General features: G+C 55.3%; 1 protein-coding gene across 7 annotated transcripts in view; it reads right to left on the bottom strand.

The window, feature by feature from the left end:
* Positions 1 to 7,272, bottom strand: part of LOC122381120 (adhesion G protein-coupled receptor L3-like) — a 45,389-nt gene extending 38,117 nt beyond the window's left edge. For 3 of the 7 annotated variants that reach the window (XM_043364945.1, XM_043364949.1, XM_043364946.1), the window contains exon 1: positions 7,080 to 7,258. The gene's annotated coding sequence lies outside the window, so the exon portion shown is untranslated. Of the gene's footprint in view, positions 1 to 7,079 lie in introns of all 7 variants that reach the window. The other 4 variants (XM_043364950.1, XM_043364948.1, XM_043364947.1 and 1 more) reach the window with 3 other exon arrangements.
* Between the last annotated feature and the right edge of the window lie 18,257 nt (positions 7,273 to 25,529).

Here is a 25,529-nt window from a genome sequence, read left to right as displayed (position 1 = left end):
AGACAGCGTACGTCTTCCATTATTAAACTTTGAATAATGCCCGTCAGGGAAATGCAACATTTTCCCGAATGTTTTCACAATGACAGCGAACATTCTTTTGTGGACGAAACGTTCCTTTAATCCAAGCCGGTCCGTTCAGGCGGAGAACGGCGCCGCACAGTTGGGCGATGAATCACGCCATTATGTGCGGTCCATGCATTCAGAGCGGAGGTCTCTGTCGGCGCGCCCGCTCCGATCGGCGGCCGCGGAGAGGCGCGCCTCCACCGATCGGTCCTCCATCGGCCGCGCCCATCCGTCACCGCCAGCGGACGACCGGCCGCCGATCCCAAACAGGCCATCACGTTCATGCCTATCTGCTCCCACATCACCGTCAGTCGTTGGCTGCGACCGACCAGAAAAAGGCCCACTCCGAAATGACGTCCGAGCGCCGGCCCGACTCCGCACAGGCTCTCACTGCGCGACGATAAAGTTCACATAAAACCAGCCAAGCGCACCGCGGCCAAATGGACAAGTGCGCAGAGGGCTGCCGGTCGCGCACAGATTGCCATCCTAAATTAAGCACTAAGCGGGCTGCGGCAGGGGGAGTGAGCCGAGATGCGACCCTGCCCTGCCGGACGTCGCCGCAGGAAACCGCGCAGACCCCGCAGCATCGGCTTATTCGAAATTTAATTCCCAGCCAGCGCCGAGTTCTGATGACTTTCATTGTTGGCTGTTTTCTTTGTATCTGGCGCAATTCCACGGCGCCGCCCCCTCGCCGCGCCAAGAGACTTTCACTGTTTGGAAAACGAGAAAAACAGAGAAATAATGGGCGACCGATACGCAGCGCGCGGGCCTCCGGTCGACACTGCCAGCGGGGCGAAACGGTGACACCGCCGTCGACACCATCACGCCTGTTCTGCCACTGCTGGTGTGGCACCAACGCTTATGATACCGATGGCGCGCAGACGGCAGAGCTGCCAAAGGACGGTTTGGCCGAAACGGAGCACAACGGGGAAGTGAAGGGACGACTCATTCCGATGCCTCAGAACGGAGCACTCTGTTGTCCTACACGGATGACGCGGTGTCTGAACCGTGACGGAACCCCAGAAGAACACGACACTCCGAGACAGAGACGACACACGGCGCCAGGACGGCAGCCAGCAGTCGATCAGGCCATTTGATCATTAGGTAGCACCGGTTGATTTTGGCCGTCGCCTCCTACCAGTGACGGACACCGTATCAATTAAACACGACAAGAGCGAACTATCTGAGCGCGACGTCCAACATGGGGAGTTGACTGGCGGCCAAGCAATGCATGCATGCCGCGGCGGGCGGCGGCGCCGGGCCGGCCCGGTCGCTTCATTACCCGCCGGTCCGGGGCGGGATAGGCGGCGTGTGTGGCGCGCCGCGCCAAAAGCGGCGGCATTCTCGGCGTCAGCGAACGGTCGCCGCCGGCGGGGCTCGATGGAGAGGCGCCGGGTCAGCCGCACCGCAGAGTTATTGCCACCGTCCCCGCTGCCGCCGTGTGATGAGAGCCATTCCGATTCGGCGAGGTCGCCGCGCGCAGGAATACCAATGCGCCCGTCGCCGGGTGGGAGGGGACAGAGGGCCATTTGTAGCGCCTCGGCACGGCGCCGGCGGCAGTTCAGTCAGACCTACGAGACTGTCAGTGTCCACTGTCCACTGTCTTACTGTCTCACTGTTCACGTCTCACTGGTCCAGCAGATCAGACGTCCCGCCGGCGCCCACCACACCGGCTCCCGGGTAGACCTACCTGTCGGGGCCGGCCGCGGTGGATTCAATCGGCCGGCCTGATTTATCGGGTGGAGATTCCATTCCCCGACGCCCGCATGGTACGCGGCCGTGTATTTTGAGGCGTGTTTTTTGCCGTCGGCCGGCGGGGCAGCCCGGGGGCCGGTCGGGCGGTTCACCACCCGCTGTGAGCGGCCCAGTCCACGGGTGCCGGCAGACCGCTCTAAATGCCGACAAAGCGGCGAGGACGGTCAGCCGGCTGCCAACAGTAACACACGGACGGCACGGGCACGGCGCGACACGGCCGCCGACCGGGCAGAGAACACGCCGCGCCGAATTCGCCGCATCGCTATCGGTCGCGCCGCTGACGGCCCGCCCTCCTTCCGATGACGGATGCTGAGTGGCGCGGGCGGGCAGTCAGCGGCGGCGGGCCCCCTCGGCCGGGGTGGCAGCTCCGGCAGCCAGAGACGTCACAACGCCACCCAGCAGCTAATCGACAGCCCTGAGCAGAGATGCCCCACCGGCCAACCGGTAGCTCCCGTGGTCAGAGACGCTTCACCGCCACCCGGCAGCTCTAGCAGCCCTCACGGCCGGCGGCGGCGGCGGCCTTTGAAGCGGTCCGTCGCGCTGGCGGCCGGACACGGCCGGCACGACACGCCGCGGTGCCGCCAGTGCCGCCGCCGGTCCGGCCGGCTGGGTGGCGCTCCGTCACCCACCGTGCCCTCCGCGCGGACCGGCTGACCGGCCCGCGCCCCCGCCAAACGAGAGGTGAAGAGCAGCAGGCAATGGCCGCTCCGCCCGGGGCTGCGCTGTAAACGTCTGGCCGGCGCGGCGATTCACACCTCGGACTGCCAATTAGCATAGGCAATGCCGTCCTCCCACTGCAGCGCCGGCTGCAGCCGACGGCCGGCCGGGCCCGTCTGCTGGCCGACCGGTCCGGTCCGGCTGGGGAGGGGTGATGGTGCCGGCTCATGGCGGCCCGACCGGCCCGGCGAGTGGCGCTCCAGCCGCACCGAGCCGGCCGGCCGGCCGGGCTGGTCAGACGGGACGGGGAGGCCACGGTCGCCGCGCAGAGTCCGGCGTGGTATGCCGTCCCACCTCAGCAGGTATACATTCAGCTAGATTCAGATACACCATGAGCACAGGTCTGCCAGCGCGACATGATCACATAGCGATCAAAATTATAGGACTGATATACTTTCCAGTAATTGTAACTAAAAAGTATGTCTCAACAGCGCGTCAAATACCAGGTGTGATAACTAGCCGACAGACATTTCTCGCTATCTCCTTTCGAAATCTGTCAGCCGGCGTCATGGCGCGTTTGAGTGGTCGTCGTTTTCTCCTCGGTTCGGTGTCGTCCGCACCGCGCGACAGGCCAACGACGCGTGTCGCAACGTCGCGCCGGCCGCGACCTGTCATCACCATGAGAATGGTGTCGGGCCGGCGGCGTCATCGGAGGGGCGTCACGCTGCGGGGCGTCACCGGCCGGCGAGGTCACGGGGCGGGCCGGGGGCGGCGCCGGACGGCGAGGTCACGGCGGCGCCGGTCGGGTCAGGGCTTCAACTCGGCAGCCGTGGGTCCCTGCATCCCGGCATCCCAAGAGCCCATGTAAAACAATACCAATGCTCCTGAGAGGCGACCGCTGTGGCGCCGAACACTGTGAAATTGACGACGCATTCTTCGAATGATTCTTCTCTCTTTGTGTGACTGCTCACCCCTGGGGGCCGTAACCAAGAGCCGGCGACAGGCTGCGTCGCAGGAAATGAGCGTCGATCGTCTTCGGCCGAGTGCGGTGACAGCGACCCGGCCGTCAGTCCGGTGGTCGACGACCCCCTTCGGCCGACGCACCGCACGCCCAAATTGAATTACCCCCACCATCGGAGATTCATATCCAATCCTTGGGGCCAATGCAATTTCCATATCTCATGCGAAAACGATAGAGCCAAACGATGTTACTGGTGCGATCAGGCCACGGGCATCGCATATATGTAAATTCCCGTCGACGGCTGCGGTCGCTGCAGCAAATAGACACGTTTCTTTTGTTTGCAAGACTATTCAATTATGCTATCGCATAAATTCGGTTGTATAATTTATGTCGTCTCTGTTGCAATGGTTGTGTGCTTGTTACCGCGACAGGGAGACGAGCGGGTACCATTCGCCGAGCCCGGCAGATAGGTAACGAGCATAGCGCTCCCGATCGGGCGCATCCGTCGGCACCAGTTTATGGCGGGGTCCTCGTGCAGCCACTAACAGCGGCCCCTGCACGGCCGGCGGCGTCACAACTCACCTGGCGATGAGTGACGAGAGGTGCGTGGTGGGCCCGCAGGAGGGGGCCCGTGCGCCGCGCCGGCAGACCACCCTGCAGCCGCCGACCGCCGCCATCGGAAACTAATCGCGGCTCGAACCACCGCCGTCGGCCGCCAGCTAATCAGGATTGGGCGTGACGTCACACCGCATTTCTGAGGACGACCGTCAGCCTATCGAACGGGCTTAACTATGCAGTGAAATCATTACAGTGCGCTAGATTTAAACTCACTTCCGATGGTTAACATTCTCGGGCGGCGCGACAGTTCTAGCGAGTTTATTTGAAACATTCAGGCCATAAACTTTCGAAGCAGCGATGCTGTCTGGTGGGACATGGCAGTTCGTCCCATGACAAAGTGGGCCATCCACATTATGGCCAGATATGGTCGGAAGGAAACTGGTCCCGGACTAAGACGCGCCGCCGCCGGCTCAGCGGGCCGGCGGCGTCCTATGGCCGCCCAGACGTCACCTGATGTCTGACGGACACCTGTCCCGGCCCGGCCCGTCCTCGGCCGCACTTATATCGGCGCCACCGAGCGCTGATGGCCCGTCCGCGCGCTAAATGACATGCAGATCCCCTTTATAGCCGGCCGGCGTCGGAAGCGGCGAGAGCTCTGGCACCGGCGCCGAATCGAAGTGGGGAGCGGCTGGTCGGCCGGGAAACGACGCTGCTGATGGGAGACACCACCCGATAGACATGGTGGCGAGGTCTCTAAACTGCGCATCTTTGCAGCTGCAGTAGAGATACCGGTAAAAGCTGGGCAGCCGAATCTGAGCGCTGTAAGCATCGCGATCAGCGACAATGCCATCCATTTGATCTTCTCCGATCCATTGTATCCTTACGACTCCATATAAAACAGCATCGGGCCAACCATAAACATGCTTCTCAACGAGTGCACCGAACCCACTGAAATATCCACCGAGCCTATCGAGTTGTTCTATCCGATCACGGAGTCTATTCTATCCAGTCTACCAAGAACTGCGGAGTCCCCGGCCTCCACCGAGCTCGGCTTCCCCGAGTAGTCCGCCGTCCACCGGTAGATTCCTCGAGTAGTCCACCGATCACCGGCCGCCTCTTCGGCTAGTCCACCGATCACCGGCGGCTCTCGGAGTAGCCTCCCGTCCACCGGTGGCCTGTATCGGTCCATCAGCAGCGGTCGGACTCTCCGCCGAGCTGGACTGCGGCCGATAGCGCGTGCGGCCGGCCGCTCCGGCGATTAATCAGTCGCGTATCGGTCGAGCATCGGCGGCCGCAGTTCGGTCAGCGGCAGCGGCGCGACCCGGCCGAGCGCCGGTGACAAAAGGTCGGTGGGCCGCGCGCCGCGCCGCGCCCGACCGCCGCCGTCCGGGACCCGGCGCCGGCGATCACGGGCCCGCCGAGCCGTGCCGGGCTCCTGAAACATTCACCACCCAGACCGAGAAATGTCCCGATAAAAATCGGACCCGTTCTCAGTTGCGTGGTAGCGCAGAGCACACCTAATTGGATATGCTTTCAGTTTGTAAAAAGGAACTGTGACATTTGATTAAAACGAAGATTAGAATGAAAATAAATTACTGCACAAGGTAGGACAAAACCGTGACCACCAAAGACCAGGCGGCGGCAGCTCCAAAAATGGGAGTAAACACTTCCCGAGATATCAGCTTGTTAGGAGTCGGTCCAATTAAGGCCTATAATAATGTAGCCGCTGGCTGAGGAGCGGGCACCTGGGTCGTGTATTCAGCCGGCGTCTGGCCTTCAGGCCTGTCAGAGGCGGGCGAACAATGCGCCCGGCGGCCGGCCGGTCGGTGACGCCCGCGCCCTGACAGCGGATCGGCCGCGCTGCAATCAGACGCGCCGTCCGCCCCCGCAACATCAGAGGAGACTGCGACTCAGCACAGGCCGGCACCGTGCGCTGCGGCGCAGCCTACCCGGCCGGGGCGCGGACAAATAGCGCCGACATACATATTGTCATTCCGGCGTGTACGGCGATACGAAGACAGCCTGTTTGTTGGGACTGCTATCTGCGCCTGCCAACTACCTACCAGCGCCGCCGGCCGGCGACCGGTTGTGGCGTTAAACACGATCAGATAGCGGCCGACACCGGTACACGTTTAACACAACACTGCATATCGAACAAATACAGGAATAATCGCCGGGCATCAATCACTGTCGGGCGTCTCAGACTCGGCGCGCTGTGCAGATTGGGGTGGTCTGCTCTCACCGGACCTCACAAGGCCGATCTAACTGATCTGCAGACCTGCTGGAATCTGCCGCTTAAACCTTACCTCTTATACCTGATGCGGGACTAGCAGCTACATTTTTTTTTTTGTTCAAATACCGAAATTTCACGCCGCATTTATACAGATAACAGTGACTTACAGTAACAGTACAACACAGTACAGCACAGTACAGTAGGTACAGTAACTTGTGACAAAACAGTCAGTGAAAATGTTCGTGAATTTATGAGCACCTCTTCCATGCACTCTGATAGTAGGTGCCTAAATATATATTTATTTCAAACATACCTATGTAGGTACGTATCTTAGCTAAGTCGACGGTTAGGTTTGAGAAAGCACAATCCTGGTCCCTGGAGTTCTTAATAATCATTCACTAGGCACCTGTCTTTCCCACGCCTTTCGAAATCCCAAAATTGTTCGAACATGCTGTCACTGGCTCCGTCTCCCGTTTTTCGCCACTCTGTTTCTGTCACCCACAAATGTCCTCAGCGTCCTCAGTTGTTGGTCGCTCCGAGTCCGATGTGCCCGTCATACCCAACCCATCTGTCAAATAGGCAACTCTTCGAAACCACTGTTGTGTCCTACTGTGTTTCCAGATAACTACAACTACGAAATCCAAATTTCGGTGTTCGCCGCTTTTTGCCCTTTCGTTTCCCACTGTCCGGGACTCTTCCCATCCAATTTCTGCCCGCCGTTTCACGCTCGGACGCCGGGTGTGGTGTGCCGCTCGGCCCGCGGCCGGCGTCTGACCGCCCGGTGAACGCGGAGGCCCGCAGAGAGAGATGGCCGCCGCGCGGCGGGAGGCGCACGCCACCGGCCGCACTCACCTGAGGTTCAGAATCCGCCGCCGACCACACTCAGCATGTCTCGGTAGCACGCTGATGAGCAAATCCGCGCGTCTGCCGACAACGCCGCGACGTCACCACTGTCTCCACTGCGTCCGGTCGGCACAACAGGCCACAGCGCCGCTCCGCAACGAGCGCGACCTCTCCCCGTCACGGCCACTCACAGACTGCCGCCGCCGGCGGCGGCCACCTGCCAGCTTCCCGGCCGGCCGACAGATGGCAGCAGCAGCGGCGGCGGCGGCGGCGCGGACCGAGCGAGCGAGCGATCCGGGGAGAGAACAGGGGAAGAGTGGAGGGGAGGGGTGCCGCGGTGTAATGATGACGCTAATCGCTGGCTGCGCGGCGCGGTCTGACGGGGTACAAACAGCCCGGCGCGCGGCGTCCGCTGCTGGAGGAGCCGCCTCTCGCGCGCGGCCAGCCGGCGCACCTGACCGGAGACGGTCCCCGGAGCTCACAGCTCGCGCGGCCGCCACAGGAAGACAAAGGGTGCCCGCGGCCGCTCCATTGGTGTTTGCCCGAGCCGTCATAAACGGACGCGGCCGGCGGCCACCCTTTGGCGCCGTCCGTTTATAGAGTGTTTGTCGGCGGCCGGGTTTATGGCAGGAATTGGCCCATGTCGACTGGCCGGGCCAGGGACGGCCTCGACGCTTCATTAGCAGATGCCGGCTCAGGTGTGAAAACTCGCGCCGCTCCCATCACCGGTGTCATCGACACTCCACAGTCGTACTCGTACCCAGAGTGGACCAGGAAGACAATAGGAGAGACATATCCATCAGCATTACCGACAGGATTCGAAGCGGCGCCGAATTCCAGGCATGATGAGACAAGTGCTTATGTAATTGTGCAGGCTGCAGCCTCATATCTGGGTATGTGTATGCATCTTCCGAGTGACCCGGCCGACCAGTCGGGCCGGCCGGCCGGCGCCGGCGAGCGTGCACCGCTCTGCACATCGTGCACAGGCCGTGCACGCTCGGGTAGCTGGGGCGTGGGCGCGCCGGCCGGCCGACCACCCAGGCCAGCCGCCCGTCTGCCACCCAGGTATATTAATCGCATTACGGGGGCGCACGGCGAGCGCGTCTGATTCGGACCGGCAGCGAGCCGAGCTGATTGACAGCTGCCGCCCCGCCACGCACAGCCACACGGACCGACCGACGGACGGACGGACGGACGGACGGACGGACGTGCCGCCCCACCCTACAGCCTTACCCAGCCGCCTGACCGGCCCGGTGACCCGGGGTGGGCCGACAGACAGACAGACAGACAGACAGACAGACAGACAGACCGGCTTGTCACTCATCCGCTAAGTAGCAGGCAGGTCTAGGACTAAGCTTAGGATCACCTAAGCCTGTTTCCCGAAACAAACGTCAGTATAAGTCCTGCCTACTTCAGTCATTCCTGCTTCCGTTTCACGAGCTTATTTCCTCTCCTTTCCAAGCAAGTTTTGTCTCTCATTTCGAGCCTGTCACTATCCTATCCCAGCTTGGTTTCCTATTTTTCCGAGAAAGGTCTCCTCCCTGTTGCACATCAGCTAAGCTTGCCTTCCTCTGTCTTACCCGAACCCAAGGGCTGTTCCTTCCAGCTCGGGCCCTGCTGCTCCCCTGTTTCTCCAGTCTCGTTCTCCTCTGTTTCTCCAGACCCTCTGTCTCGGTTTGTCTCCTGCTGCGCGGCGGCCGGGCCGCGGCTGATTGCCGAACCGGATGCCAACCAGAGGCGCGCCGCTGTCTTTGATCCAGCTCTCACGCTGGGGCCGGTTTGCGCCGCCGCGGAATCAATCGGCGGCGCCTGCTCCCCTCCTCGGGAGCGGGCGGACGGCGAGCGCCACACCACGGGAGCTCCTTTCAGATCCGGCCAATTGCATAACTCGACACAAAATGCTGAAAGGATACAAATCACCACCGCGACGAGAAGGGTCCTCAAACGTCTGTCGATGTAAATATTCAAAATTAGCCGTGAACTAGATGGAAGAGGATAATGACGGCATTAACTTAGACATCAGAGGTTCTTTGTTGACAACAAATGCAGACGAAGCCTAAAGCATGTGTTTCTGAATAGATGAAATATTTATTTGTGTCTCTAATTTTACATTGCTATGCGATGACAGAGTAGTCTTAGGGGATTAGGGGATAGAAATGAAAGCATTAGAGAATGGTTCATGAGACATTCCTATCAATGCAGGCATATTTGATACTTCCTTCACGAGGAAAGAGAAATGGGATTTGAAATTAGCTTGCATTGGATGTCTGGCATTGAACTAATGCTGCCTATTTTCTGCTCAAATTGCAGTACTTCACAGCGGCATGCAGCACGCCATTTTTGCATCTTAGTCATTAGTCGCAAAGTGCAATATGTTGTCTGAGTGACCAGCACAATGTTAGCTGCCATGGGACTTGAAAAAATGAAATGGGAGAGAGAGAGAGAGAGAGAGAGAGAGAGAGAGAGAGAGAGAGAGAGAGAGAGAGAGAGAGAGAGAGAGAGAGAGAGAGAGAGAGAGAGAGAGAGAGAGAGAGAGAGAGAGAGAGAGAGAGAGAGAGAGAGCTCAGTGCCGATGGCCGACCGCCACTCAGGGCGTTGCTGGAGTGGCCAGCATTGTGAGATCATTGTGAGAAGAGGCGGCTGCGGCAGCGGCTGGCTATCGGCCGCTCCAATCGGGACAGCACAAACGCCTCTTGTTTAGCCGGCCGCACCGTACCCATCAGATTGGACTGCTCGCTCGCCGTGTGTATGTGTGTGTGTCTCGGTGTCTGTCGGTCCGACAGGCCGGGCTGTATCAGCTCTGGCGCCCGTCTCCGATAATAGACCGACTGCCTCATTATAGAGCTGTCATATTCTCAGTCCGTTAAACCCGGCCGGTTTCTCAACGTTCCACTTCGGCAATTCACACAGAAACACAGCTCGGCTTTAGACATCGGTTTAGAGAAATTTAAAGGCGTGGTTTGCCAAAAGGATTGGCCAAAAGCATTCAAACAGCAACCACCTCACTTACATACAAGCTACAACGGCTTAAATAGGCGTTGGGTTCCTTCATTTTCGATTAATTCAATGAGAAAAAAAGGTCTGAGAAAACTTCATTTCAGTCGCTTCAAGTGTTTTAATCAATCTGAACTCAATTTAAAACAATTTACCTGTTTTCTTTCCATCACTTTGGCCAGCGTACCACGGCTCCTCGGTAATAACAAGACAGAAGTGCAACTGGCGGGTGAGGTAGTGGAAGCAATTCAATTCTTTTAGTTCTGGAAGAAATCAATTATTCATCTACCGTCTCATATGCAAGCCTGCGTTCCTTGGGAATAAAATAAAGTATTGGCAAGTTTTACAATTTAATTAATAGATGACCAAAAAATAAACCTTTGCTAAACGTATATTTCAACAGCAGCTATATACTCTGTGGTAAAAACATATCACTCCTATCATATCACTTCCAGAGAAACAGGGATTTCGTCATGATTTTCCGTGCAAGGGGGTTTTGAAGGGGTTTCGAAGACCGCAGAAAAAAAAACGAATTTTCATAAAAAGACGCACTTGAGTGTCATAATAAACATGAGAAGCATCAAAATGCGTTCACTTCATCCCAAAGTCAATGCAGCGAGAACAGCATCCATGAAAGCGAGCACGAAAATATTTCCTGACAATTTATTTCATTTCTGGGGCGTCTACACATAAGAGTATTCCAGCATGTGAGGTTTTTACGTTTTTTTTAAACCTACAATTGAAGCGGACAGACCGAAAAAGTGTTTGGCTAAGCGGTACAATATTGGGATTAAGCGAGCCAATTTCGCGGAGCCATTGCAGAGCACGTGCAGTGTTTTTTACGCTCAAAGGAACGCAATCATGCAACCCAATTCGATGTGAGTGGTATGGATTGGATCCGGAATGTTACACATGTGCAGCTCGCAAGCTGTGCCTACCTCCGTTTGGATTACACCTAGAACAGCGCACGCCAAACAAATGTAACGCGTCCAGTGTTCCACACAGAGCAAACATGCTCAGGGATAATTGGTGTGTGTGTGTCCATATTGGGGTTCCCTGCACATCGTGGCCGGTAGGTGCACACTTGCGGCATGTTGTTCAAATATCACCTGCAACACACCGCCTTGAAGTTCCCCGTACCAACAGCGGCCTCCTGTAATTTCAGTGCAACGCGACGCGACATGTCCGAAAGTAGATTGGCCGAAACAGAGCCTTATCAACAAATTAACGATGACAAAGAGTATGTTCTAGACGGTCAGTATGTACAACAAAACTGAGTACGAGTAGAGAACAGTCAGCACAGATCCGCCGATCGATAACAGTGGTAGCGGATCAGTGAGGTCAGCATCCGACAAACGGTCAGACAAACGGTGGGCAAACGGTCAGTTCACGAATGACTGACAAATAGACGCCAGTCGCAGATGACTTGACCGATGATCTTTGAGCGGTCAATACAAGACGACTGATAGGTGAAAGGCTAACAAACACTTGTGCAGTGACTGTCAACATGACCAACCGTCGTTAGGTATATACGAATTATCAATACGCACGTAGTAAAAAAGGAGCGACCTATCAGTCAACTTCAAACAATAAAAGACGTATGCTCAGCGGAAGGAAAAGACAAATGATCAGCCACTGTCAAAACAATAGAACTAATCAGTCACCTGTGAGTAAGACACGACTGATCAGTAAACTGACGGTAAAATATCATTGATCAGTGATCAGCAAATTATCAGTAAGAGATCACTGATCAGTGATCGGTGAGTAAGCGACCCCCGATCGCTCCGTTCACCGGACCAGTAACCACGAAGACGTGAGAGACAGATTACTGGGCCGTCCCGCTGTCCGGCGCAGCGAGAAATGTCGGACAAAAATCGCCACCACCGCCGTCCGGCCGCTTTTTGATTGGCAAGCACCAGAGTATCCACTTAGCGACCCCTGTTTCCACTGGAGGCCGATCGCTATCTAGATTGTGGAGAAACATTCACATAATTCAACATCGCGGAGTCGCGCGGCGGGTTAACGAGCGGGTGTCCGACGCATGCAGGGAACTGCACCGGACCAGACGTGTTTGTAGATACCGGGCAGATTTGTACAGTGGGCTGACCTCATACACCGATAATGTTATGTCAAACCGACAGCGGGCTGGCGTGCCAGAGTCAAAGTTAATATTGGTGCACGCGTGTGACAGAAACGGAGTGGATTTGAATTGACATGCGTTTATCTTTTGCTGGAAAGTATAGTCGAATAAGACAAGCTCTTATTATCCTACGGTAGCATCAAAGTAATCCGCTTCTCTCGTTTAATAACATGTTAATTGTTTAATGTTAAACATAACACTGCAGTACTTACCTATCAAAATAATAGGGTGCTTGTAACACAGTTAACGCATTCAAGCATCGACACAAATAGTCCAATCTCTGCTCTTTGCTCAGCCCTGGACGGTGAACAGGAACTCACCGGTCATCCAACCCACCGGCAGTCACGGCGGCCGTCGCTCCGCTTCACGCGGCGTTCGACGTGCATCATGTGCCGTCGATCGTTAAAATTGGCCCACATTGCGGCGGCTAATGCAGAATGCGTGTCCGGCGGCCGGACGTGCGGCGACCGGGCGCACCGACCCTCCGTGAGATAACACCCGTCTGCCCGTCGGGCGGGTGTGCGCCCACCGCGGTGAGCTGGAAGGCCGAGTCCCCGCACAGTGCGGCTGTCAATGGTGAGGTTCCGGGGCACAGCGGGAACGGCGAGATCGGCTCAGCGGGATCCATGCCAGCGCGATTGCACAGCGACCAGTGTTTCCCTGTCAGGAGACATTGAGGTCAGGATTTCAACAGCTGTTGGCTACCACCTGACGAGTCTTTGAACCAGGGTAGATAAAAAGCGAATGGCTCAAAGTCAGTCAAAGGAACAAGGAAATCAGGCATGTCAAACACCAGCTCCATGTTAAATTGCTAATAAACTTTTTTTTTGTAAGAGCGAATTACCAGGCAAGCAGTTGATGAGCGTGTCTTTGAGGAAGGGTGCTTGGTCAACCCATAACACAAGTCTAATTGAAGCCCATGTAAAGTCACTATGCCCGATTCACATTGTCACCAGCATGGGAGCCATCCGAGGCGCAGCGGGTACTAACGACAACCAGTGCAAGAGAAAGCTGCAGCGGCAATGCGATTGTGCATCCATATAGGTGTTTACCACCAGCCGTCAGCAAACTGAACTGACCGGCGGTGAAGAAAGATGCGCTGTGCTGCAAACACATCAGCCGAGTTGTCCGTCGGTGCCTGCGCATCCCTGTTAAGGCGTATATAAATACGGACTCGCCATGGAAACAAACCCATGGTCTACTGTCTCCATCCCGTCGTCCACTCCAGCTCCGGCGAACGACAGCAGAACCCGTGCATCCCCTACAGCTCCCGCACAGGAGTGGGAGAGGCTCCCGGACGACCCGTGTCGCGCTGAGCACACTCGATAAGTGACCGCTAATGCGGCCGTGCTCTCGCAGCTCGGCGTCGACAGCAGGCCAGGACAGGTGCGTCGGCGGCGGCGACCCAGCAGGGCGGCCAGGCACGTCCCGTAAATCCCACAGACGAGAAATGTATGGACTCACACGCATTCCGGCAGGGGCTCTCGGAAACAGTAATTACCGGGCACTTATGCACTAGAATATGATTCTACATCTATGATCCTTTAATTAAATATTATCTTCCCACCTTGCATACAGCAAATAAAGCTAAATGGCACAGGAGTTTAAATTTGCATGTTAATTGCGTGCTTAGAACCTGAGCACGGATGGCTGCAGAATAGTAATGTGCACCTGAATTCACTAAGCTCCATAATGGAAAAGTTGGAGTGCGACGTTAAGACAACTATTTATATTTTAGTTAAAGGTAGACTGCCACCTTTTTTCCACAAAACGGTTTTCACTAGAGCTGAGCCACCTATGTCCCAGACTGAAGTCGGTTTTCCGAAATTCGAACCCGTTTGCGAGAAATCGGAGACCAAAGTTCAGTTTGATGCCATTTTTTTAGTCCAAGAAAACCGACATCTCTACTGTTTATCGATAACTTTGAAACATGAATTTTCTTATCTTTTGGTAAATATATGTCAAAACTTTGATTGTTTCGAGCTCAGAGAAGAATTTTGGAGTGTCAAAATAAAAGTTAAACTTATATATTCAGTAGTTCATTTTTTCCAAAAAAGTGTGGGAAATGGGGTTTAACATGGGCCAGACCCATTCCAAATGAGCCATGATTTTTAAATGTTTTACGAACTTAAATGCAAAATAAATTAAACATGGCCAATTTCTTATGAAATCATATATTAGTAAATCATAAAATACCTTACTTTTTCAAATAAAATGTAATAATCTTATGACCTTGAAGTCTAGTGATGTGTAAACATTGTCGCTAGACATTAACCGATTGATAATTGTATGATAATCGACATTTTTTTCGCGATTCACGTGATGATACTTTGTCAGGTGAATTCTAAAATTTTGTTTTGTCCAGGGAATAAATCATAGGCCGATCTGAGAAAACTTTTTGAAGGTGGCAGTCTTCCTTTAAAATGATTGTCACTAAAGACAGTCATTCAGTCACTGAAGTCCCCATCTGTCCGTCAGTCCGTCTCTCCAGTTCCAGTCTCCCAGTCTCCCAACAAATAGTCAGTCCGTCTGTCCGCCTCTGCAGTCTGCAGTCTCAGTCTGTCAGTCAGTCCGCCTCAGCAGTCTCAGTCTGTCCGTCTCTGCAGTCTCAGTCCGTCTCTGCAGGCTCAGCCTGTCCGTCACTTCGTCCTTGCAGTATTTGTCTGCCAGTCTCTAACAGTCCTCGTCTGTCCAACTCTGCGGTCTCAGTCTGTCCGACTGTACGTCAATGCAGTCAGCAGTCTCAGTCTATCCCTCTGCAGGCCCCGTCTGTCCGTCTGTCCGACTGTGCAGTCTCAGTTTGCCCGTCTCAGTTCTCGTCTGTCCGTCAGCTGTCTCAGTCTCAGTCTGTCCGTCTCCAGTCCTCAGTCTCCATCTATTCCTACTTTGACCGACGCGGACGCTATAAATCGTCGGAACATTTTCGCTTTCAGACTGGCACAATGGATGATCTTCCCGAGCGTTCCTGGGTCGTAAAGATCAAACGAAACGCCAGCTCTAAGTGCCCCTCCGTTTTCAACTTGAATGTTTCCATGAGATGCGGACAAAAATGTCGGACGAGATGGCGGATTTTCGTACGGTCCATCTGCGAGACATGGCTGTTATTTGTTGCAAGACAGCGGCCGTGCATTGACCCGAACGGGCAAACAGCCATTTGGAAAGCCCCGGCTACTCATGGCGCTGATGTGGGCTAATTGACGGCCGGCAGAGCGTCAGCCAGGGAATAACCATTACAAATTGTCAGCTAAAGACATGATACAAATAAATGTGAAGACAACAGCCAACGCTGGATTAACGCCAGGAATCAATATGGCGCCAGTCCCCCGGCCAAGAAAGTTAGGAGGTAATTTCTGCCAATATTATTCTACGCGATTTATGGTAGGCAAAGGGGTAAAGTGAAATAAAATAGTCGCAATTAGGAGAGCCCGCAGCATTCCGAAATATACGCTCATGTTTGAAAGTAACTGCATGCTGATTGCTGCCACAATGACATCGACAGATGGGCTACGATTTACGAAGTAGGTACTTACCTACCGATTTCAATTTCTTAGCAGAAGGCAATGAAGTGAGAGGGAGAAGAAAGATAATATGAGAGAACAAAAAAGAAAAAGCAGATTTAAGAGAGAAGTAGAATGACAAGGCAGAAGGGAACAGTCGACAGAATACCGACCACAGCAAACAGAGATTTGTGTGGACAGTATAGACAAATCACTGTGGACACATCAGACAGCGCCGCGGAGGGCAGACGGAGCTCCGGCCAGCCGCGCCGTGCCGTGTCGGCAGAAGCCGGATCTGACCGGCGCAGCGCTCCCGTCCCTGCACGGCTGTCAGCGCTGTCAGTGCTGTCGCAGCTGTCAGAGCTGTCGGCCCGGCCGGCCGGCGGCTTACCGGGCGGCGGAGCACAAATGCCCGCCGAGCCGCAATTAGCCCCGGTCGGCTTAGTGGCCGGGCCGGGACACGGGGACGGCCGCAGCCCCCGCGGTAGGCTGCTCCGACACACCGGCAGAGGACGGGGGAGCCGACTGCCAGAGATCGGCTGTCATCCGTAACCGCGTCTGACTGAGAAACCTGGAAGACTGAGCTGACTGCTGCTGGGTGACAGGGCTGGCTTACCGCGCGACTGAGTTGACAAAGGTGAAATACCGGGCACGTAAACTGACATGGAGGCAGAGGAATATGTGGCTGGTTAGAAGAGTGGACTGGAGAACTGCACTGACTGCCACAAACGGTCGGACTCTAAAATGACAGCCCTATTTGATTGAAAACCCTACCTATTCCCGGAGTAACCAGAAATAGTAGCTAGTTAAACAGATCGCCGTGGGCGACAGATCGCTCTGTCATATATGTCATCTAACCGCCCGGGTACAAAGGGCTGCCGTAGCCCACGTGGCTGCCCGGAGCCCGTGGGCTCGAGCCAATGACGGGTTTTAGCCGAGTTAATGGCAGACCATATGGGTAATGGTCCGGCGAGTCACCATCATCTGAGCCCAGTTATCCGTGATCAGAGAAATTGCCGCCGCGATTGCAGGTTTCTATTACCGTGATCTGCGGGGACGGACGGGTCCCGAGGGAGACGGTCTGGTAAGACACGCCAGGTGGAGCAAAAGGACCAGGTGGGGGCGGAATTAGAGTGCTACATAATTATGTGATATCAGTAGTTCATAGCCGCCTGGACTAGTACTTGAAATGACCGTTTCCCGCCGGCCCTCATCCCCTATTTCCCAGCCAGTACCGTCTCACCAAAATCAATCCCAATTCTTCCATGTCCTGTGACTAATATCATCATGTCCACATCACCTTGCCCAAGATAGCCTTTATTCATCAGCTAGCTTGTTCTATTCTGTCTGTGTAAAATGTGTATCTTAAGTCAGTCGGCTGTCGGTCCCTGACACCATGTGTTCTGCCCTATCTCCCAATGTTTACTTAAGGGTGCTTCCCTTATGTCACTGTGAAGCTCTATTGCATCCCGAACTTTCTTGAAATGCACATACATACGTCTGTCCCTGCCCCAGTGAAGTGCACCCTCCGTACCTGTCCAGTGAAATGCACCCGTCCGTCCCTGTCCAATGAAATGTACTCGTCCGTCCCTGCTAGAGGTGGCAAAAGGTGAAAATTTTGGGAACCAGACTCGAATCAGACCCGACTGTACATTTCTGGAACCAGTCGGACCCGGTCTAAGTTGGAATCGGAACGAGTTGGACCCGTTCCCAAAAGTCAAATAATAGAAACTATTTGTATGTATCATTAGTTGCATCATGTAAAACAGCCTTTTTCACATTGGCAATACTCATAAGCTACAGTGTGCAAAGAAACATAAGGATAAGTACACGAGCAAATGTTTTCTTTCCATTCACTTAATATTTTGCAATCATGTGTGGTGTGCAAGATGCATGGTTTGTGGTAGGACCCGCGGTTGGACCCGTCAGAAAATTTCCAGGAACCGGTCTGGACCCATATGGGTCCAGACTGGTTCTTTGGACCGGGTCCTCGGGTCCACATTTTGCCACCTCTAGTCCCTGCCCAGTGCCCAGTGCAGTGTATCCCGTCTGTCCCCGCCCAGTGCCCAGTGTCCAGTGCAGTGTATCCCGTCCGTCCCCGTCCAGTGTTTTGTTTCGCCGGACGACCCAGCCCTTTCAACCGACGCCCGACCACCACCGCACCGCTCGGCACGCATCTCATTTGAGTGTGACAAAAACGGCGCCCATGGTCGTCGTCGGCGCGGCGACACGTACCGCGCGGCGACAGCGCTTTTTATTACAAGATTAACACTTGCACAGCGCTGAATGCTGATTAGTCGTCATTAATGTCGCGCCGCTCGGTAAAAAGGCGGCCCGCGGAGCCGGGGAACACTGTTTGCTCTGTGTAGGATGGACCGGACACGGGGTGAAGGGACGGAGACAGGCGACTACTCAGCAGGGTGATACGGCACCTCACAGCCTCGCCCGCCCGCCTCACACGGTGAGCGTGCATTGTACCCTGCAGCAGTGCCGGCTTTATACGCTGGGTGTGCACCTTACAGACAACCGCTGGAGAGAGGACTAGGGTCGAGCATCGCCATTGTAGGACTGCATGTATACGACTGAGGGACTCTATAGCAGACAGGACAGCTCGAATGAGCTAAAGAATGAATCTCCGCAGCATTGACACGTTCCATTCACACAGAAAGCCCAAGAGGATGATGGAGTCGTTTCCGGAGGGTATGCCCGTCACTGAGTCTGTGACCCAGACGCTCTGCCAGCCCTGTCTCCGTCGCGAGGTATGCATTGTAAGCGCGGCCCACAGAGGAGGGTTTATACAGACTGCAGTCGTAAATGGGCGTCAGGCGTCGGCACAGCTGCGCGCAGCTAATCACTGATTATTCAGGTGAGCTGGGCGACCACCTGTGGAACGGACATCTTCCGGTACGAAGTAACTATGTCAGTCATAGGCGCCTCCCGAAATACCTTATGGCATAATATGACCATCCTTATGCCTGCACGGACGACCATGTACAAGACTCAGGAGCTGGATTATTATGAGATTACGCAGTACCTGTGCATTTGCGTGTAATAATCCTATGTTTCACACCCTAAGCACCGTTTCGCCCAGTCCACTCAAGGCTGTGGCCGTCTCGGCTAAGCTTGCGCCTGTCATCTCTGGGATATTGTTGATTCTGCGGTTATCGGTGTTCCTGTTTCGCAGCTTTGGCGGCGTTTGTAAGACCTCCATGGCTGAACGCGTTGTCTGCAGCGGTGCAATACGAGCTTCACGGTTCGACTGCGCCTACGGCCGACAGATACGGCCTAGCGGTATCTGGTGTGGGTAACAGCGCCTCAGGTCCCATTGTCGCTGTCTGCATCACAGCAAGGCATCATAGGCGGACCGCCGCAGGAACTACAAACGCTTTCTTCGAACGGTGCTGCCAGATCATGATCTTCTGCACGGATGGTGATTTGTCGTGTAAACGTGCGGTCGGAACTTGCACAACAACGTTAGAAGTGGCAATTTTTGACACCGGTCAATGTAATCCTATGAGGAAAATTAAACTTTCCATTGGCCCATAAACCCGATTCGTGTACGTCCTTCACACTATCGACTTAATAATGATTTTTAGCGACCCAGCCTAGTCCGGCTGCATTGCCCTTCAAGTTGAAAGCAACAGTACATTCTGGTAGATTCACAATAAGAAACCGAATTAGCGCACCAAAACTTGCATTTAGTGAAGATTATACCTACCGAAGCCATTTCTCAGGACAATCAACAATCTAAAAAGGCATGGAACACTAAAACTTCTGAAAAGTGACCGCCTCTAGCTTGCTGGAGAGCGAGGGATAGAGAGAGAGAGAGAGAGAGAGAGAGAGAGAGAGAGAGAGAGAGAGAGAGAGAGAGAGAGAGAGAGAGAGAGAGAGAGAGAGAGAGAGAGAGAGAGAGAGAGAGAGAGAGAGAGAGAGACACAGACAGACAGACAGACAGACAGACAGACAGACAGACAGACAGACAGACAGACAGACAGACAGACACAGAGACAGAGACAGAGACAGACAGACAGACAGACAGACAGACAGACAGACAGAGACCCCGGCCAGCCGATACAGTGTGTACTGTGTGGGCGGGGTCCCGGGGGAGTCTCCAGCCCGTGTGGAGCCCGGTACGCCCGGATAGCTCAGTGCCCGGACGGCCGCTCGGTGCAGTGAGCCGGTTATCGCATGCAGTGATCGACGGGTCCATTAGCAGTGGCCGCTGAGCTCCCGTGTATCCATAGAGCAGTAGCGAGACGCAGCTGCTGCCGGCCGGCGCTCGAACGGGATCAGCTCGGCAGACTCTGTCAGCCCCCGCGCGCCCCTGCCATACGAGATGTGGGATGTCAGATCAGACACGTGGATGTCAGATGAGGAGGCGTGCGGATGTGATCAGAGATATGGGTGACATGACAGCGGAGACAACTCAGGCAAATGACAATCATATGATGCTCAATTGACGCATAACAGATATGCGCAATGCTCTGGGACGCGACTGGTTATAATATAACAGTCCTGCGACGATTAAATCAGTTATCAAAAAACACAAGACACGACTGTCATCGCAGACATATAACAGTCAGAACTCAGATGAGACGCATGGCTGTCATATATGTGTCACATACGTCACTAATGTTGCATAATGCGTATAAGTGATTTGCAGCAGGTCGGTATTGATGTTGATGCCTGCAATCTGAAATAGGTACCCATGGAGTCTATCGGTACCTAACTTGTATATTCGATTTTTAGCGGTTTCAGGTCATTAGAAAGCTTGCGCCCTTGAAGAATGTTCGCATATATTGACTTCGATAATAAATGAAAGTAGGTATCTAACAAGGCAGACTTTATACCTATCCTTCAAACGCAATACAACACAAGCCATGACTCGGGCCCATAACTGGTCGCGGCCTACAGTTCAATACATAGTCCATCAGACGGGTCTGATTGCTCTTGCAAGAGCGAAACCACAATCCTCAAAGCTAATTGGTTGAGCAGTTGGGTGTTCATTTAAAAAATAAAGCAATGATAATAAATTTACATAACCTGGTTCCTCCCACGAGCAATGTTATTGCATGCTATTCTTCAAAAGTTCCCTTACTGAATTGTTCAGTGAACACGCTTGATGCGTGTTCTACTATACTAGTTACATAATTGCGTTATTTTACAAAAGTTATGTTGCGCGAACCATTTCTTCTAAATACAGCGGCACAATGTCTTCCGAGACGTATAAGGTTAGGCACTGCTGTAGTCCAATGCTCAAACCATGGCATGCAAAATGAGTGCCTTTTACGCTTGGGTTTCAAATACTGACAGCAGTAAAATGATATCAAAGCTGAAAGTTGAAACCAACCAAAGAGAAATCATTCAAAAACTCTGAAGACGAAAAAAAAATGGTGAGCTTGGCTCAGTTTAACGTTAAGTTACTGATTTTAGCGCAGTGGTCGCAACTCGCAAACGTCTTTAGAGCCATCGTTGGCAGTTTGAATTTATCTTGTCATCTTATTTAGCTCACGCCTGAGTTCGCGTTACATGCTCAAGACTCGAGCAACTTTTTGCTTAGCAGTCTAGGTATTTTAGCCTAAGTCCGGCCCATGTGTGTGGTCCAAGTGGCTACTACGCCATTTGTCTGTGTTCGATTCTTTATCTCACTGCAGGAGCTTTCTAGCCTAGATTTATACGACGGGAACATTGTGCTCCGTACTCAGGTAAAACTCTGGATCCGGTGTATTTTCAGAGACCCGCGGCCGGCAGCACGTACCGGGCCCGATGACAGCTCCGATCCGGCGATTGACGGCTTTGACGGGTGTCTGGTGCGGAGCGCGGCTGGCGTGACAGGCCGGCCGGTGTGACAGACGGCTGCGCGGGCGGCCCGACCGCAGCGTGACGGCTGTGACCGCCGGCCGTCACCGCGCCGACACACGGAGCCCTGTGTGGGCCGGAGGTCTGCGGTGAGGTGGCTCGGTGGTCTGTGGTGATCTGATTCCGTTTTGTTTGTTTGTTTGTTTGTTTTGTTGGGTTAGGCCCTTTCGGTCGACAAGACCATTGCAGAGCCGGAAGGATGATAGGATTTAGGGGGAGACATTGGTCTGGGCAGGCACCCTAGTGAGTCGCCGGGGCTGAGCCCGTCCACAGGACAGGCCACCCAGCCCCAAGGCACTCACTGCACCCGGCTACGGGGTGCGCTCCCTCGGGAGCAGCGGTGCCGCTCCAAGGGAGCAGCCCGCATGAGATAAAGTTGCCTGTCCAGCCCGGAAGGGGGTTGTGGCGTGGAGGAGAAGGATTTCAGTTTCCTGAGGATAGAAGCACGGATAGGTGATTCCGTTTTCTGTGCTACTTCAATGCACGATAGCTACTGTAAAACTTCCAGTTCCTTTCGGCGCTCGGCATGTCTCGCCATATGCGGCGTGCCAGCGTGGGAGGGGTGAATGTTCTCCGGAATTCACTCGGCGGCGCATCAGATTTTGCGAGAAAGGCGCTTGAATCACGGCGCCTGGTTAGCGATGAAATAGTGCGCTGTTTTGGCTGCACACAGTCGTCGGCCATATTTATAAACACCGCTGGCCGGTGCGTATCGTCTGGATCTCTCGGCACAGCTCAGCCACCCATCAGATAACGGGGGACGACAGTGGCTGGTGGCCGCGCGGCCGTATCGGCAGATCGGCCGCGGCGGACGAGGAGCGGGTCCCGGCCGGTGCGGCGGCGCCCGTGTGGTCTGCAGCGCGCCGGTCCTCCGACCCCCAGTGGCACGGAGTTTAGATCCAGTGATCCGCCTCCCGGGGTGGTGAAGCAGGTAGAAGAGCAGTTACCTTGACCGTGTGTGCACGCTGCTACATTACGCGCCGCGATTTGCTCAGCTTGAACCCGGTTTTCTCCTGGAGGGGCCCCGTTCGGCGGACTTCGGGGGTAGCGGGTAGTCCTCCAGTTTCCGGCAGGACCGCCATACCAGTCCTCCTGACCCGTGAATCCGGCGGGCCGCGGGGCCGCACAGTCGTCGAGAACGCGCAGGAAACGCTCGTCAATTCTCCGCGCCGCGGTCCGGGGAAATTACAAAGCGCCGACGCTAATAAGCAGCTTTGGCGTGCGATCGGCGCCTAGGATTGGCCGCCGGCAATGTAAACCGGACTCTCCGACACCCAATTAATTAGAGCCGCTCCCGTCCGCCGTGGCGCATAAGCCGGCCGCGTCAGTGGATGTAGGTCCGTCAGGAGCCGGGGCGTCATTATGTCTGTCCGGTGCAGTGCTGCTGCACGCTGTCACCATGCCGTCTCCTCTGACTCGGCCAGTCTACCGTGCCAGACCGCTGTGAGTGATCTCTGCACGATGCACATTCGCGGACGGTGTCGGCTGTCCTATGTAAGAGCACAGCTCTTTGGTGCTTTATATTCAGTAGGTATCTCAAATTTTTTCCATGTCTGCCGCACCATGTGTCCTTGCCTTATGTCTCGCAGCCCGGTCTGCTGTTCTTTGTATAACTATTCTATTTTTCATGTCCATTTTATCAGTTCCCCTGTCTGTTTACTGTTACCCAGTGTCCCGTTTCCCTTTGTCTACATCTCTACCTCTCAGGCTCTCACCAGACAGTCTTCAATTGTAAGTACAGACTACAGCCTCCTCACGGTCTACCGACTCCGTCACACAGCCCCCGACCGTCCATCTCAGTATCAAGTATCGCCGTAACGCCATCAGTGATGACCCGCCTCCGACCCACCGGCCCACAAACGGTATACACCGGTGTGTTCCCAGGCGCCGGTCAGCTCCTATAGGTCACTCAGAGTCGACCAAGCAGCACAATCGGCCTCCAGACAGCGGTCAGACAGTCAGACAGACAGACAGAAAGTGGCACAGCGGCCGGCAATCGAGTGGCGAATCTCATCTTCCCTGCGACAAGACACATGCGACGACGCGGCCGTTTGACGATAATGCATGACGAGCGGGACACCGCCGGTCGGCGGCTCGGCGGCTCTTCGAGTCGAGACGACTTCACCTTGCTCTTGGTGATGGAGCTTCAAAGTGGACTGTAAGATCCAGCTACCCCAGTGCGTACGGGCATTTAGGTAAGCCGACCCTGCGAGAAACGCGGCGGATCGACCGGTGCGGCGGTGGGAGTGAGGGCGTCCTGTGAACACAGCACCTGGCCCGCTGCTCGGCGGTGCTCACCTCATCTGGAGCGGCTCATCAGCGGCACGCTGACCCGCCCCCGGTCATCAGCGCGCCGCTGACCCCACCCCCGGGTCATCACGGCCGCAGGCCATCCGGTCAGCGGCCCGCCCCCAGCGGCGCCGGGCGGCTCTGCCAGAAATGTGCGGAGAGGTTTGGTCAGCTAGAGTACAGAGTGCCGCATTGTGCGCTGCATCATAGCTCTGGCTAATGATATGTTTTATAAAGCCCCGAATCGCTTCTGTGATGCCTGATGTGATGTTGATGTCATATTTGATGATGTGTTATGATTTATGTAATGCTATGCTGAGTAGGCAAGCAATGCAAAGAAGTCTCAGACAGCCGGCACTATGACTGAGGTTTTCCGTCCTCGCCCTAAAAGCAGCATCCTGCTCCTGAGCCTCCAGCCCGCGACCGTGCCGTGTCGTGTCGAAGCCCACTCGATCCCCGAAGGCCCGTCCTGTTTCAGTCTGGCATCAATCACTGCCCGGGCCGTCGATCCGGATATATATCACACGCGGCACCACGCCGCTCACGGCAGTACCCGTCACTGGCATCACCACTTTGTGCGACGGCTCGGCGCGAATTAGCCGCTATGAAGTGCATGGCGTGCCGCTATCGAACGTGATGCACGGCGCTCGCTCAGCTCAGCTCGCCGCCGGCAGCACGGCAGAAGATTTGGAGAGAAAGGTGCCAAGACCGGCCACAGGTGGTCTAACAGATATGCATACACGTGCGAAATGGGCATACCTGCGGATCACCGCCCGTTATGGGAGGAAAGGCACGAAAGGTGGGCTGATAAGTACGGAGAAGCCTCACGGTCGGCCCTGGAGTGCAGGAACAGGTCGAGGAGTCAGTTGACGAGGAAGTAGGCATCATGAACGATTGGGAGGACAGACGCCGGGGGCCGACCGTGACCTGCATGCACGAGAGTAATGAGCTCGTTGCAGTGAGGGCCATGTGTGACATAAATCATTGCCGGCTGATCGCAAGTGCTCGCTGCCTTCCACTCTCAGGTCTAGGCAGGCTCATGCCCTCTGCCCCTTTCCATGTCCCCAACTTCCCCACCGGCCTGGGTGGCCCACTCGTCCTTGCTGACGAACCGACGTGCCGCGGCGCTGCATTGAATTACAGAAATGGCGCGGGGCTCTCACCTGGGCGGCGGCTAGTGGCGCCGCTCCACGCGAGCCGGCCGCCGCCGGTCAGCGCGGCCAAGGCGGCGCGGCGCCGCCGGCGCGCCGGCTAATAACTTCATTTGCCGCCCTGCACGCCGATCGGCACCGGTAAAAATTCCGCCCGGCCGCCCGTGCAGACTGGCCGGCAATTGTTGATTGGCGGGTACGGCGGATCGACGCGGCGCCGCAGGCCATCGGCTCGTAATTCAATCGGGCGCCCGTCGCCGGCGGCCGGACCGGTCCGACGGAGCTGGAGCAGCACCCCTGCCCCGCCCGACCGCCGCGCCGGCCCAGACGGGTGGGGCTGGTCCCGCAGTGGTCAGTCCCGGATAGGCCTCCTGTCCAAACACCTCAGCAGTCGGCCTCGGTCAGCTGCAATGCTCCAATCCAGACTCCGTGAGCCAGCCTTAGTCAGCGCCATGAGCTAGGTACAGATTCCTAACTGGCAACGTCAGTGCGTCAGCCAATCAGCCAGTCAGTCAGTATGGTTATCAGT

The sequence above is a fragment of the Amphibalanus amphitrite genome, unplaced genomic scaffold (assembly GCF_019059575.1).
Source record: "Amphibalanus amphitrite isolate SeventyFive unplaced genomic scaffold, NRLGWU_Aamphi_draft 000114F_arrow, whole genome shotgun sequence".
Taxonomy (NCBI): domain Eukaryota; kingdom Metazoa; phylum Arthropoda; class Thecostraca; order Balanomorpha; family Balanidae; genus Amphibalanus; species Amphibalanus amphitrite.
This window is presented reverse-complemented; position numbering and strand designations above follow the sequence as displayed.